Source organism: Neophocaena asiaeorientalis, unplaced genomic scaffold (genome assembly GCF_003031525.2).
Source record: "Neophocaena asiaeorientalis asiaeorientalis breed wild unplaced genomic scaffold, Neophocaena_asiaeorientalis_V1.1 scaffold190, whole genome shotgun sequence".
Taxonomy (NCBI): Eukaryota; Metazoa; Chordata; class Mammalia; order Artiodactyla; family Phocoenidae; genus Neophocaena; species Neophocaena asiaeorientalis.
The window spans coordinates 8,292,142-8,305,501 of record NW_020175017.1 but is presented as its reverse complement, the minus strand read 5'-3'; the positions used below and the strand labels follow the sequence as shown (position 1 = coordinate 8,305,501).

Here is a 13,360-nt window from a genome sequence, read left to right as displayed (position 1 = left end):
CGCGGACTCTGCGGCCGTGGTCCGAACCCCGGGCCCCAACGCGAAGGCCTTCAGCACCAGGGCACCACCCGTCCCGTCCGCCGGCTCGCACGGCGGGCGTTTCCACACTGCCTCCCGAGGGCCAGGGCGCAGCTCCAGGGGTTGGGCGCGTGTGAGGCGAATGGCGCTCCAAGGTGTCTCTTTTATTCGCTTGTGGTTTCCACTGAAAGGGGCTGGATTCCTACATTGTGGGTCTTTTTGGAGAACCCCCATCAGAGATGGCGCGAATTATTTAGATCTCCTTCCATCAATTCAACGAGAATAAACACTGGGGGGGGGGAGGGGGTTACCCTACTTGATTGAATTACTCAGCAAAAACAAAATGATAAACAGAGGTGGGAAATCGCTTTCTGAAAGTCTGTGGTTGGAATAATAATAATGGGGGAAATCTGGGGTAGTAACATCCCCTGGTAATATCCTTTTATAGATTAGACTTGGTAGGAAATGGATTTCACTCTCTGCTAGTAGTCTTTTCCTCAGGAGGCCACAGCTACGACAGCTGCCATCAAATAAGTGGACCCAAGAGTAGAGTCCTCCCTCTTTGGCAACCACAACCTCTTCTAGCAAAACCCATATAACTGAGCCAAGGCTCTTCTCCAACTAAACCTTTTTTATACTTGTTATGAGTATTCATCGCATTTATCATAGAAAAAATTGGCACCGTGTACTTGGAGGAAATTTTTCATGAAGATTCAATGCTTTATGAGTGTATAATGAAAATGTTTTAAATGAAACACTGTATGTGGTTATGTTTAATAAAAGGAAGGTTTCATAAAGTATTTCATTCATCAGTGTTTCGGCTAATTTATGCTACCTTTTTTCCTGAACGTTTATCATTTCTACCTTTCTTCATTTGTAAAATTGGTAATATGAATTTAAAACTCTGATTAATAGTTGAACTGATTTTGTGAAGAAAACTTGCCCTAAAAGAGTAGAATTGTTGAGTGACTAAAACTGTTGGAAACAAAATAGTAAGTGAGTGCAGATAAACCTTAAGGTGTACTAAGCCAGAAGTGCAGTGTAACGGCAAGAACTTCGGGTTGGGACTTGGGAAACGAGTATTAATCTTGGCACTACCCCATCTCTGTAAATTCGAAGGGCTTTCAATCCCTGCAGACCTTCATCTGTATTATAAGCTGTGATTATCTTTAAAGTCCTTTCCAGCTTTAAAATTCAGTTTCCTAGTATGCCAGTGTTTCTCAGGAAATGGGAGAGAAACCATTATGAGAGAGAACCATATGTTCTCAGCATTAAGTAAATTTAGGGATAGAAAATCATAATGAGAAGGGTTATGCCCTAGTTTGTGTGATAGATTCTTATACCCCAAAGTTAATATATTATAAATGGAGCATGTTAGGTATTGCACAGGAAACAGACCTATTTTTTATGTCCATAGCTTGTGCTTATTTTCTTAATGGGAAGATTGACTTAGTTTATTTTTATTTTATTTTATTTTTATAAATTTATTTATTTTTGGCTGTGTTGGGTCTTCGTTGCTGTGTGTGGGCTTCCTCTAGTTGCAGCGAGCGGGGCTACTCTTCGTTGCGGTGCGTGGGCTTCTCATTGCGGTGGCTTCTTGTTGGGGAGCACAGGATCTAGGCACACGGGCTTCAGTAGCTGTGGCACGCGGCTCAGCAGTTGTGGCGCACGGGCTTAGTTGCTCCGCAGCATGTGGGATCATCCTGGACGAGGGCTCGAACCCGTGTCCCCTGCATTGGCAAGTGGATTTTTTACCACTGCGCCACCAGGGAAGTCCTTTAACTTAGTTTAGAGACAAAAATTGAGAAGAAATTTCCCAATGTCTAAGCATGAATCTTAAGCAAGTAGATAATAATACTTTACATTAGGTGGTACATTACAGTTTATGAAACCTTTCCCTTTCTTGATGTCTCTTGAGGCATCCAACATTTGCTCTGTATGGGTATCAGCAGTTTTCCTGGTTGAACTCTTCCTCTTAGGGTCCCCCTCCCTTCTCAGCCTTGAATTTTGCATCAAAGAGATTCTACAGGGGCTACAGCCCCAGCAGAGACCAGGTCTGGGGACACGGGGAACTAGATTAGGTGTTAGAACCTCACCTACCAAAGCTGGGGATTCCGAAGATGTTAATCACCCCGCCCCAGCTGTGATATCAACCCTTCTCCAAGCCTCCCTGTGCCTCTCCCCTTCCCCAGAGTTCACAATTCCCATGTACTAGGATTCTTTTCCTGAAGATGTTTTCTTGTCTTTGCACATATTTCATTGCCTTGTAATCACTTGTTTACGTGTTCTGCCACCCCAGTAGACTGGAAGCTCCTTCCAGGATCTGAGTCCTACTCATCTTTGGATTTCTGGAATCTGGTACGTAGTAGGTGATCAATAGATGATAAAGTAACAACTTTAAGGTGCTTTAGTGCTATAAAGAGAACAAAAAGGAAGCTCCCGAAGATTGCAAGGCCTTTCTACATGCCCTTGTGAGGCCAGATCTTAGAACGTCAGAGCCAGTAACAACTCCTCACACCTGTTGTTTAAAACCAGAACTTACTGCCACTTGGTAAAGCGACAGCATTACCAAGCATTGCTGCATGAATTTTGGCCTCTGTGTGGTGGAGGGATCTGAGTGTCAGACATCATGTGTATCAGTTTCCTGTGGCTGCTGTAACAAATTACCACACATTTAGTGGCTGAAAACAGCACAAACTTATTGTCTTACAGTTCTGGAGGTCAGATGTGAGAAATGACTCATGGGGCTAAAAGCAGCACTTCATTGCTTTTGGAGGCTGTAGGAGGAAAATCTGTTTCCTTGCCTTTTCCAGCTTCTAGAGGCTGCCCACATTCCTTGGTTTGTGGCCCCCTGAGAGTACCTCTGCTTCAGTCATCACATCTCTGATTCTCTCTGTCCTGCCTTCCTCTTTCACTGCTAAGGACCACTGAGATCACCACTGGGTAATTTAGGATAATCTCCCATATCAAAAATCATTTACTTAACCACATCCACAAAGTCCCTTTTGCTGGACTTCCCTGGTGGCGCAGTGGTTAAGAATCCGCTTGCCAATGCAGGGGACATGGGATCGAGCCCTGGTCCGGGAAGATCCCACATGCCATGGAGCAACTAAGCCCATGTGCCACGACGACTGAGCCTGTGCTCCAGAGCCTGTGAGCCACAACTACTGAGCCCGCGTGCTGCAACTACTGAAGCCCATGTGCCTAGAGCCCGTGCTCTGCAACAAGAGAAGCCACTGCAATGAGAAGCCTGCACACCACATCAAAGAGTAGCTCCCGCTCACCGCAACCAGAGGAAACCCGTGCGCAGCAATGAAGACCGAATGCAGCCAAAAATAAATACATACATTTATTTTTTTAAAAAAGTCCCTTTTGCTATGTAGGGTAACATATTCACAGGACAGGGACATCTTTGGGGGGCCATTATTCTGCCTACCATACCACATCTGTTCTCTTTAGCAGTTTCACGCCCAAGGAAATGATTAACGGTGGGACAGAAGGACCCTGAACAATCCCGTACTAGAAGGCACACGTCTAAATTCTAATTTTCCATTTGCTGGACCACACACGGTTGATGGCAACAAAAAACCATTAGGAACTAAGTGAGAGTAACCTCATAGAGGATGGATCAGCTCTGACACAACAGTGATGCAATCTCGGGCCATTTCCATTTAGTTAACTGCTCCATGGCTGTTTCCTCAGGTGTAAAATGGGGCTTATGTTACCTCCTCCCTCTCAGGGTTGTGGTGAGGATCAAGTGAGATAATGTACGTGAAGCTCCTTTCAGCACAGGAAAAGGTACCCTGGGGCCATTACCATCAGTGCAGAGTGAAGGAGAGAGCATGATTTTACCAACTCACAGGCAACAGTAATGAAGCAATCCCAAGTCTCACTGGTATTGTTTTGTAAGACTCAGCTAAAGTTTTTGCTCAGGATTTCTTACAAAATTGGAAAAGTGAATACCCGTAATGCATATTCTCCCACAAAACAGACTAGATGGAGTTTCTGTGGCATGTGAAATTTCAGAATCATTTTTCAAGTCTTAAGTAAAACAGTGAATCTGGAAGACTATGTAGATAAATTCTGTTCAAGCCCCACTCCCTGTCAAGACACATCATACTCAGCTCCCACAGCCACTTCCTGACAAAGACAAGTGTAAACGTAAAGATGCTCATCACTTCCAAATGTACTTTTCTACCCACATACCTGCTTCATCTGACATCTCTTTCCTAGCCCACGCCTGAGCTAAAAGACGGGTCAGGAGGAAAGTCATGCATTTTTCTAAATCCAAGTTTGAACTTAGAACTAGAAAATAAATATTGTGGGTGATGTGTGTTGGAGTCTGATCTCTATGACTCATTCCCTGATCCACAAAACTCACTTTGTGTCTTCCATGTCTCATCCTTAGTTCTTTCTAATTTAGGAAGATGACCTCACAATAAAGGAACTTAGCAGTCTATGTCAAGGGAAGAGGTAGAGGGTAGCAGCAGTGAAATGTAGTAAGTAGTGAAATGTAATTCAAAATGGTCTCAAACTCTACATTTATAAATGCTAGTTTCAATTTATTTACTCACAAACACATTTATCAGATCCACCTATCAGTTGTTTCTGATATTAATTGAATTCGTGATAAGTAGCAACTGGTTACCTAAATTATACAAACCATACAAAAACAGCATCTGAGAAAAGAAACTTGCTAGTAATTTATTTAAGGTGGAGAGCCTTTGTTTAGCTTACTTTATTACAAAAGCTGTGGATTTTTATATCCCAGAAAATCATACAGATGTGAAAAATGTAACATACTAAAACTGTATGTTGACAGACATGAATAAGAGTAGGCAAGAGATCGAACCAAATCAAGAATAAGAAGAGTTTATTCATTTCATTCATTCATTCATTCCTTTATATCATTCACTGAGCATCTCTGCTAGGGTAAAGAATGCAAGGATAAGAATAACATAGTCCCTGCCTTGAAGAAAGTCAGTTCTGTGAGAATACATCAAGGAAGCCAGTATCTATGGGACAATCACACGCATGCTCCAGTGGGGTATGTACAGGATGCCTTGGGAGCAGAAGGAAGGCCAGCTCAGTTTGGAGCGAGTTGGGTCTTTTTTCTTTTTTTTTGGCTGCGTTGGGTTTTCGTTGCTGTGCCAGGGCTTTCTCTAGTTGCGGTGAGCGGGGGCTACTCTTAGTGAGTGTGCGGGCTTCTCATTGCTGTGGCTTCTCTTATTGTGGAGCATGGGCTCTAGGCGTGCAGGCTTCAGTAGTTGTGGCACGTAGGCTCAGTAGTTGTGGCATGCAGGCTCTAGAGCGTGGGCTCAGTAGTTGTGGTGCACGGGCTTAGTTGCTCTGCAGCATGTGGGATCTTCCCGGACCAGGGCTCGAACCCGTGTCCCCTGCATTGGCAGGCGGAATCTTAACTACTGCACCACCAGGGAAGTCCCACGAGTTGGGTCTTAAGGGATAAGTGGAAGTTAACTAGGCAGATAGGGACAGGACATTCAAAGCAGAGGGAACCAAATGTACAAAGCATCAGCAGTACCAGTATAAAGCACAAGAAACCCCAAGTTGCTAGCTACGACTGGAGCCTATGAGCTTGGTAGAGAATGAAGATGGAGTGGTAGGAGGTACCAGTTCTTGTGAGCTTTGTATACAACTGTACAGTCAGAATTGTATTCTGCAGGGCATGAGGGAGACTATAAAGACTTTTCAAACGTGTATTTTTTGTGTGCGCTCCGGCCCGCCCGTCAGACGCTGCCAGGCTCACGGGCGGGGCGCAGCCTGCGGGTTCGGGGAAACTTTGTCACCCTGGTCCCGGAGAAAGCAGCGTCCTGCTTGCTGGGCAGCTCGCAGGGCGGGGACCTGGCCTGCAAGGAGGAACAGGGAGCAGAGGAGTACCTCACAGACCAGAGTGGCTGCTCCAGTAATAAAGAACCCCTTTTGAGGTGTTGTGACGCACGGAGGGACTTGGTGTTCTTCGGGCTGAACGGCAAATTAAAGATAACTTGCGAGAGGTCAAAGCCCAGATTCACAGCTGCATAACTCATCACCGGGAATGCCTTCGAAGCCATGAGGTGTGGCTGTATGAACAGGTAGATCTCATCTATCAGCTTAAAGAGGAGATGCTTCAGCAAGAGGTCCAACAACTCTACTGGTTTCTGGGCCAGTTCAACTGTCTTATTCATCAGCTGGAGTGCGCCCAAAACAAAGATCTAGCCAATCAAGTCTCCGTGTGCCCGGGGAGACTGGGCAGTTTGACCCTCAAACCTGAAGATTCGACTGTCCTATTCTTTGAAACCGATAATAACTGCCCTGCACCAGGCAATCACCACGTTTGGGTCTCTCAAGACCATTCAAATTCCTGAGCACCTGATGGCTCATGCTAGTTCAACAAATATTGGGCCCTTCCTGGAGAAAAGAGGCTATATCGCATCGCCAGAGCAGAAGTCAGCATCCAGCACCACAGCGGTCCCTCTCAGCGAATGGCTCTTTGGAAGCAAACCTGCCAGCGGTTGCCAGGCTCCTTACATGCCCAGTACCAATCTGCAGGACTGGCTCACCCAAAAGCAGACCTTGGAGAATAGTCAGACTTCTGCTAGAGCCTGCAATTGCTTCAATAATGTCTGGGGCAACCTAAAGGGCTTGGAAAACTGGCTCCACAAGAGTCAGCAACAAGAAGTTTCTTTTGCTGGTAAACAAGTTACCAAAAGTGTAACAGCTATTCTACTACCAGTTCTTACTCCAGTGAAATTGAAAACGTTGGAGATCTAGTGCTTCTTGATCAAGATGAGGTGGAGCTTTCTGATTGGCTAGCGACTCCCCAGGAACCCTATAAGCTTGAGAAGCCTGGGAATGGCAGCTGTGAAACCAGTGAGAAGTTTAAGCTCTTGTTCCAGGTGTTCCAGGAGTCCTATGGTGTGAATGATTGGCTCATCAAGCCTGATTCCTGTACCAATTTTCAGGGTAAACAGCCCAAAGGTGTGGAGATTGAGAACCTGGGCAATCTGAAGTGCCTGAATGGCCACTTGGAGGCCCCTTGGGAGTGGATCCCAGCATGATTGGGATCTCAGCATGATTGGCTGAGGATTGGCTTGTCCAGAATCATCAAGGCCCATGTAAAGTAGAGGAGGTCTGCAGAGCCAATGAGCCCTGTACAAGCTTTGCAGAGTGCGTGTGTGATGAAAATTTTTAGAAGGAAGCTCTGTGTAAATGGCTTCTGAAGAAAGAAGGAAAGGATAAAAATGGTATGCCTGTGGAACAAAAACCTGAACCTGAGAAGCATAAAGATTTCCTGAATTTGTGGTTCTGTCCATCCAGAAGAGAGGAAACAGAACAAGCTAAGGCACCAAAGGCAATGGCTTCTTCTAGAATTGCTGATTCCTTCCAAGTCATAAGGAACAGTCCCTTGTCAGAGTAGCTCATTACCCCCTCATGCAAAGAAGGATGTCCCAAGGAAGTGCCTCTTACAGAGGACAGAGCTGGCATACCAAAGCTTACAAGCCACTTGGCCACTTCCTGGTGTCCCTTTAACACAGCTGACTGGGTCTTGCCAGGAAAGAAGATGGGAAATCTTAGCCAGTTATCCTTAGGAGAAGACAAATGGCTACTTCAAAAGAAGACCAAGGAAGTATTACTTAATTCGCTCCTACAGGAGGAAAACAACTTTCCCCCAGACTGTTACGGCCTCCCAGCAGTTTGTGATCTCTTTGCCTGTATGCAGCTTAAAGTTGATAAAGAAAAATGGTTGTATTGAACTCCTCTACAGATGTGAAGGAATGGAGTACTAGAGTCAGACAAATTTTCTGCAGATTATCACAAATCCATGAGCTGAGTGACTGCGGCTTGCCAAATCATTGCGTTTCTGGGTCTGATGTAGTTCCTTTTCTGCCTAATTTTGAACTAGTGAAGAGACATAATAAGTCATCAAATTATGAGTTACTGTGTAAAAGAAAAAGGCCGTTTGTTGACGCTGAGGTGATTCAGTTTCTTCTTACAGAAGTATTAATTCACCCCTACACTAGAAACACAGCATCGTAGTGGGTAGGTCTTTTTCATAAGCCTCCATGGCTCCTTAGTTTGGGTTGTTGTTAGAAGTACATTAAAGCACTGTAGTTTTAAAAATGAAATAGTTCTATAATCAAGGTGTGTTGATGTATTCTAATACTAGTAAACTTACCTAACCTTTTGATTTCCCTTCTTTGAATGCTTCCCTTGTTGTCGGTTTTCTTCCATTAACGGTGAATTCTTCTGTTTAATTAATATAATTTAATATATTTTAATATAATATAATATATTACACACAAATAATTAACCTTGACAGTATAGTGGTTTTTTCTTACCAAAACATGTATTAACAATCTTGGCAATTTTTGACATTAATTACAAAAAATTTTAGCTTACATGCCAGATTCTACATTATTTTTCTTTTTTTGAAACGAACTCAGCTATTGCAAGTTTCATCTTAATTCCCTTCTCTAAACGTTATTATTTAAGTATCTAGACAGCTCTTTCAGAAGGGCTCCATATTGCTTGAAGCCTATATTCAGGGTAATCCTAGCCTCTTTCAAAATATTCTGAAGAACTACAGGCAGAAGAGCCCCAGTGCTGACTAATCAAAAAGCAAAAGGCAAGACATGTTGGAAATGTAGTACTTGAATTATTCACTATCCTAAGTGTTACTGGTGCATCCTGTGTAAATGGAAGCTGAACTGGACACCCAGTGCTTTTAACTAGGCATAAATTAAATGTCCTCTCACTGCAAGCATAGCATACCTATACCTTATAATGCAGTGACATTTTAGTGAATAGGCTGTTTTGAACACTGTGCCTTGGGGTGTTTAATGAAGCTTTATGAAAACTATTGATGTTTCCTTAGTATCCTTAAAGTTATGTCCGTGCTTTAAAAAGTTTCTCTGTAGGAGAGAAATGGTATTTATACCATGTTTTAAAATTCTGTAAGTTGAGACATCTTAGTTGCTTTCCAGGCTTTTAAACTATTAAGCTGCTCAACTTGCCTATATGTTATTGGAAATACTTTAAAAGTTTGTGATGTGGTCATCTAGAAAGCCCTTTTGGGGAAACTTCACAGTCCCAGTGTCATTGCCATACAACTTCCTTAGAATTCTTCAACCACAGCTGAAACAAGCCTATTATTTTTTAGTTCCCCCCGATACCATTTAGAACTTTAAAACTAAAGGTGGTGGGTAAAAACTTAAGGAGCCTTTCCATTATCTTAGGTTGCAGGAAGCTTTGTAGTTTTTGAGGTTTAACACACTGTGTATCACTAAATTAACATTAATCACTATGCTAATGAGTATGTAAAACACTGTTTTGCGTTGATGCATTTTGTACCTCCCTCCATTAAAAGCATAAGAACCAAAAAAAAAGTTGTTTTTTTAATAACAGCTATGTTGAGATATTGTTCACATACAATAAAATTCATCATTTTAAAGTGCACCATTCAATGTTTTTGAGTATATTCGTAGTTGTGCAACCATCACCACAATCTAGTTTTAGAACATTTTAATCACCCCCCAAAAGAAAACCCCATATCCATTAGCAGTCCCTCCACATTCTCTCCTCCCCTCGGGCCCTGGCAACCACTAATCTAGATTTTTGTAGATTTTCCTTTTGTGAACATTTCAGACGAGTGGAATCATATGTAGTCTTTTGTGGCTGACTTCTTTCACTTAGCAAAATGTTTTCAAGGTTCATCCATGTTGTAGTATATGTCAGTAATTCATTCTTTTTTATGGTCAAATAATATTCTGTTACATGGATATACCACATTTGCTTTATCCATTCCTCAGCTGATGGGCATTTCGGTTGTTTGCACTTTTTGGCTATTGTGAATATTGCTACCATGAACATTTGTGTACAAATTTTTGTGTGAACATATATTTTCATTTCTTTGGAATATGCACTGAGGAGTGGAATTACTGGGTCATATGGTAACTTCATTTTTAACCATGTCAAACGTTTCTAAAGTGGCCACACCATTTTACAATCTCACCCACAATGTACAAGGGTTCCAATTTCTCTATATCCTTACCAACACTTGCTATTGTTTGTCTTTTTTATTTTAGCCATCCCTGTGAGTGTGAAGTGGTATCTTATTGTGGTTTTGATGTGGATTACCCTAACGGTTAATGCTGAGTATCTTTTCATGTGCTTATCGGCCATTTGTACACCTTCTTTGGAGAAATGTCTATTAATATCCTTAGTCCATATTTTTCATTTTTGTCTTTTTATTGAGTTGTAAGAGATTTTTAAAATGTATTCTGGATATGTCCCTTATTAGACATATGATTTGCAGAAACATTCTCCCATTCTGAGGATTGTGGGCTGTCTTTTCACTTTGCTAATGGTGCCCTTTTTTTTTTAATTGAAGTATAGTTGATATAGAATATTATATTTCTTAATGGTGTCCTTTGAAGCTGAAAGCTGAAATTTTGATAAAGTCATGTTTATCTAGTTTTTCTTCTGCTGCTTGTACTTTTGGTGTTATAAGAAACCATTGCCTAATCTAGGTTTATAAAGTTTACTCCCATGCTTTTTGTTTTTTCTAAGAATTTTACAGTTCCAGCTTCACAGATAGGTCTATGATCTATTCTGAATTAATTTTTTAGAATGTCAATGTAGGGAGGGGTCCAACTTCATTCTTTTGCATGTGGATATCCAGTTGTCTCAGAACCATTTGCTGAAAAGATTATTCTTTCCCTTAAATTTGTTTTTTAAATGCTGTTATAGGGATGCTGGCAATGACATTCTAAAATGCTATCAACTCTCAGATTTGACTGCTTGCTGACGAATTAAATTGACAACAAGAAAGGAATTTCTCTTGTATTTTACAACTAGATTACTTGTGTGTCTGAGAATTAATTTCTCAATAAGCATGTCAGGAATGTAGTTTTGTTTTCTAAGTATTGAGTTTCTACTGTACGCCAGAAAATGTGCTTGGCGCTGAGTGTAAAATGAACAAAACAGAAACAGTCCCTGCCTTCATGGATCCTGTAGTCTAGTGAGAAATTAACAGGGGGTCCTGATACAGTTTAGGGAAATTGAGGAGGGTTTCTCTGGTTGAAGAGTCCCCCCAAAAAACAACAGCATGGAAAGAAGACTGAGCAAGGAAGGAGCTTGACGTTTGGGGGAAAATAAGAGGCCACTGGAGCTACAATGTTCCAGACAAGGAGAGAGATACAAGATGAGGCTGAATAAGTGGTCAGGGCCGGTGAATGGGGGACCTGTAAATCATTTCCCAGACCGTCCGTGAAGGCTCCCCCCGTGTCCCAGCAATCTCTCAGGGGCGCCGCGTTTGCTTTGAATTTTAAGGGAAACATAGCGCCATCTGTCGGACACAAAGGGAACTACTCAATCGTGCTGGTTTACACTTCAATTTCAGATGCCTCTACATTCCATCCGAGGGGTTCTCCGCAGTTGGTGTGATAAAAAGCAAGTCCCTCGGGAAAATCAGTGTGGAGCTGGAAATGAGAGTGATTGTATCCAACCCGATTCCAAGGTTTGAGAACTTAAGCAGTGCCCAGCAGGTGCAAAGCTGCTAAGACATAAATATTGTTTGGACCTAATTACTTAATAAACAGAACTGGTAGGTATTTCTTCTGCTCCACGAATGCCCTGAAAAAACTATTATGATATTAAGGCCACCGTGAACGGAGAAAAGTTGGGAGCCTCTACTGTTAAGGATTTTGGGACTTTATTCCAAGTGTTACAGGCAGTTATTAAAAGGTTTGAAACAGGGAGAGTGACGTGGAGGCTTTAATTTTTTCTAATAAAGTGATATTTTAAAAATCTAGACATTTTACCTAAAGTGATTTTGCTTTCAATTACTTGTTCAATTATAAAAATGTCTTAGTTTTAAACTCTAATTAAGGACTCCAGTGTTTTCCTCCCTAACAGACACTTTTGCCCCAAGGTGAGAGACCAATCAGGAACCCAAGCAGAGGTGGGCTTCTTTCACTGGCTTAAAATTGTTCCTCCCTCCACAAACTGTCCACAAAAAGGAGAGAAGGGGCAGGGCCCACTACTCTGATGGCTCTTGGTTCACTTAATGTTGGAAAGTATGGAACATAATTTTAAACATAGATTAGGCCTGGAAAGCTGCCTCCTTTTTAAGTTGCTTGAAATTTGTATCCTCTCAAATGGATTTGACAGTTGTAGCAGAGATTGCTGGTCCTATCAGTGTCCACTGGCCCCCTTCTACTTTAGTAAAAGAGCATCAGTCTCCATTTTATTTGGAGTTATGCCCCCCTCCCCACCTAACAGACTGAATTTTCCAGCCTCTTTTGACTAGGAGATGTGGCCACGTGACCAATTGAACCGACGATATGTGACCTTCCCAGAAGGCTGCTTAAAAGGAGCTGAGTTAGCTGGAAGGTGTATTCTCTTTGCCCTTCTGCCCTTCCTTCTTTTGGCTTGTGGCACAGACTTGGTGGTTGGAGTACTACCAGCCCTCTCGGACCATGAGATGACCTTGAGAATGAAAGCCAGATGCTAGGGTGATGGAGCAGAAAGATAGGGGGAGCCTGTGTCTCTGATAACTGTGGAGCTACCATACTAGTCCTGGATAGCCTTCCTCTGGACTTATATATGTTAACCTAAAACAAATAGATATTTCTCCAGCAAAGATGGGTTTATTCAGGATCAGCAAAGAATTGCAATTCAGGGTCTGCAACCATGGTGAGCCCCATGCAGTTCCTCTCAGGGCAAGGGAAGGAGAATGCTTTTTATTTTTATTTATTTATTTTTTGGCCACGTTGCGCAGCTTGCTGGATCTTAGTTTCCCAACTAAGGGATTGAACCCCGGGCCACAGCAGTAAAAGCTCAGAGTCCTAACTATTGGACCATCAGGGAACTCCCCGGAGAATGCATTTTATATGAAAGGAAGTGGGCAGACTATAGTAAACAAAGGGTCTGTGGTTTTTCATTGGCTGAGTCCTTGCAGGGAAAGAAAAGTCTTTCTTCTTCCTCTGGGGGCTCTGCTAACCTCACAGGGCATGAGAGCTCCCCTTTTTGGTCTCCCAACTTTATTTAATAGAGGTTTCTGTTGATTCATTTTTCATATACATATTTGACAGAGAAATTTCTGTCTTATTCAAGCCTCTGTTACTTGGCCTGGACTGTTTTTTGTTTTATGCCACAAAATCGATCCTAATAGTCCTCACGTATGATTACCCAAAATAAGGTCGCAGCCATTGAACCCTTTCCCCAAGGTGGGGATTGCCAGTTTCACAGATGGGTTTTATTCAGTATCAAAGAATATTTTTTTTCTCTGGAAACTATTTCAGCCCCAACTTTATTCTCAATATTTTTGGCCAGTGCCTTC

The 13,360-nt window shown here is 42.4% G+C and overlaps 1 pseudogene; it reads left to right on the top strand.

Annotated features, from left to right (window-relative positions):
* The first annotated feature begins 5,052 nt into the window (after positions 1-5,052).
* On the top strand, positions 5,053-7,789 carry LOC112411161 (nuclear receptor coactivator 4 pseudogene; annotated as a pseudogene).
* The last annotated feature ends 5,571 nt before the right edge of the window (positions 7,790-13,360 follow it).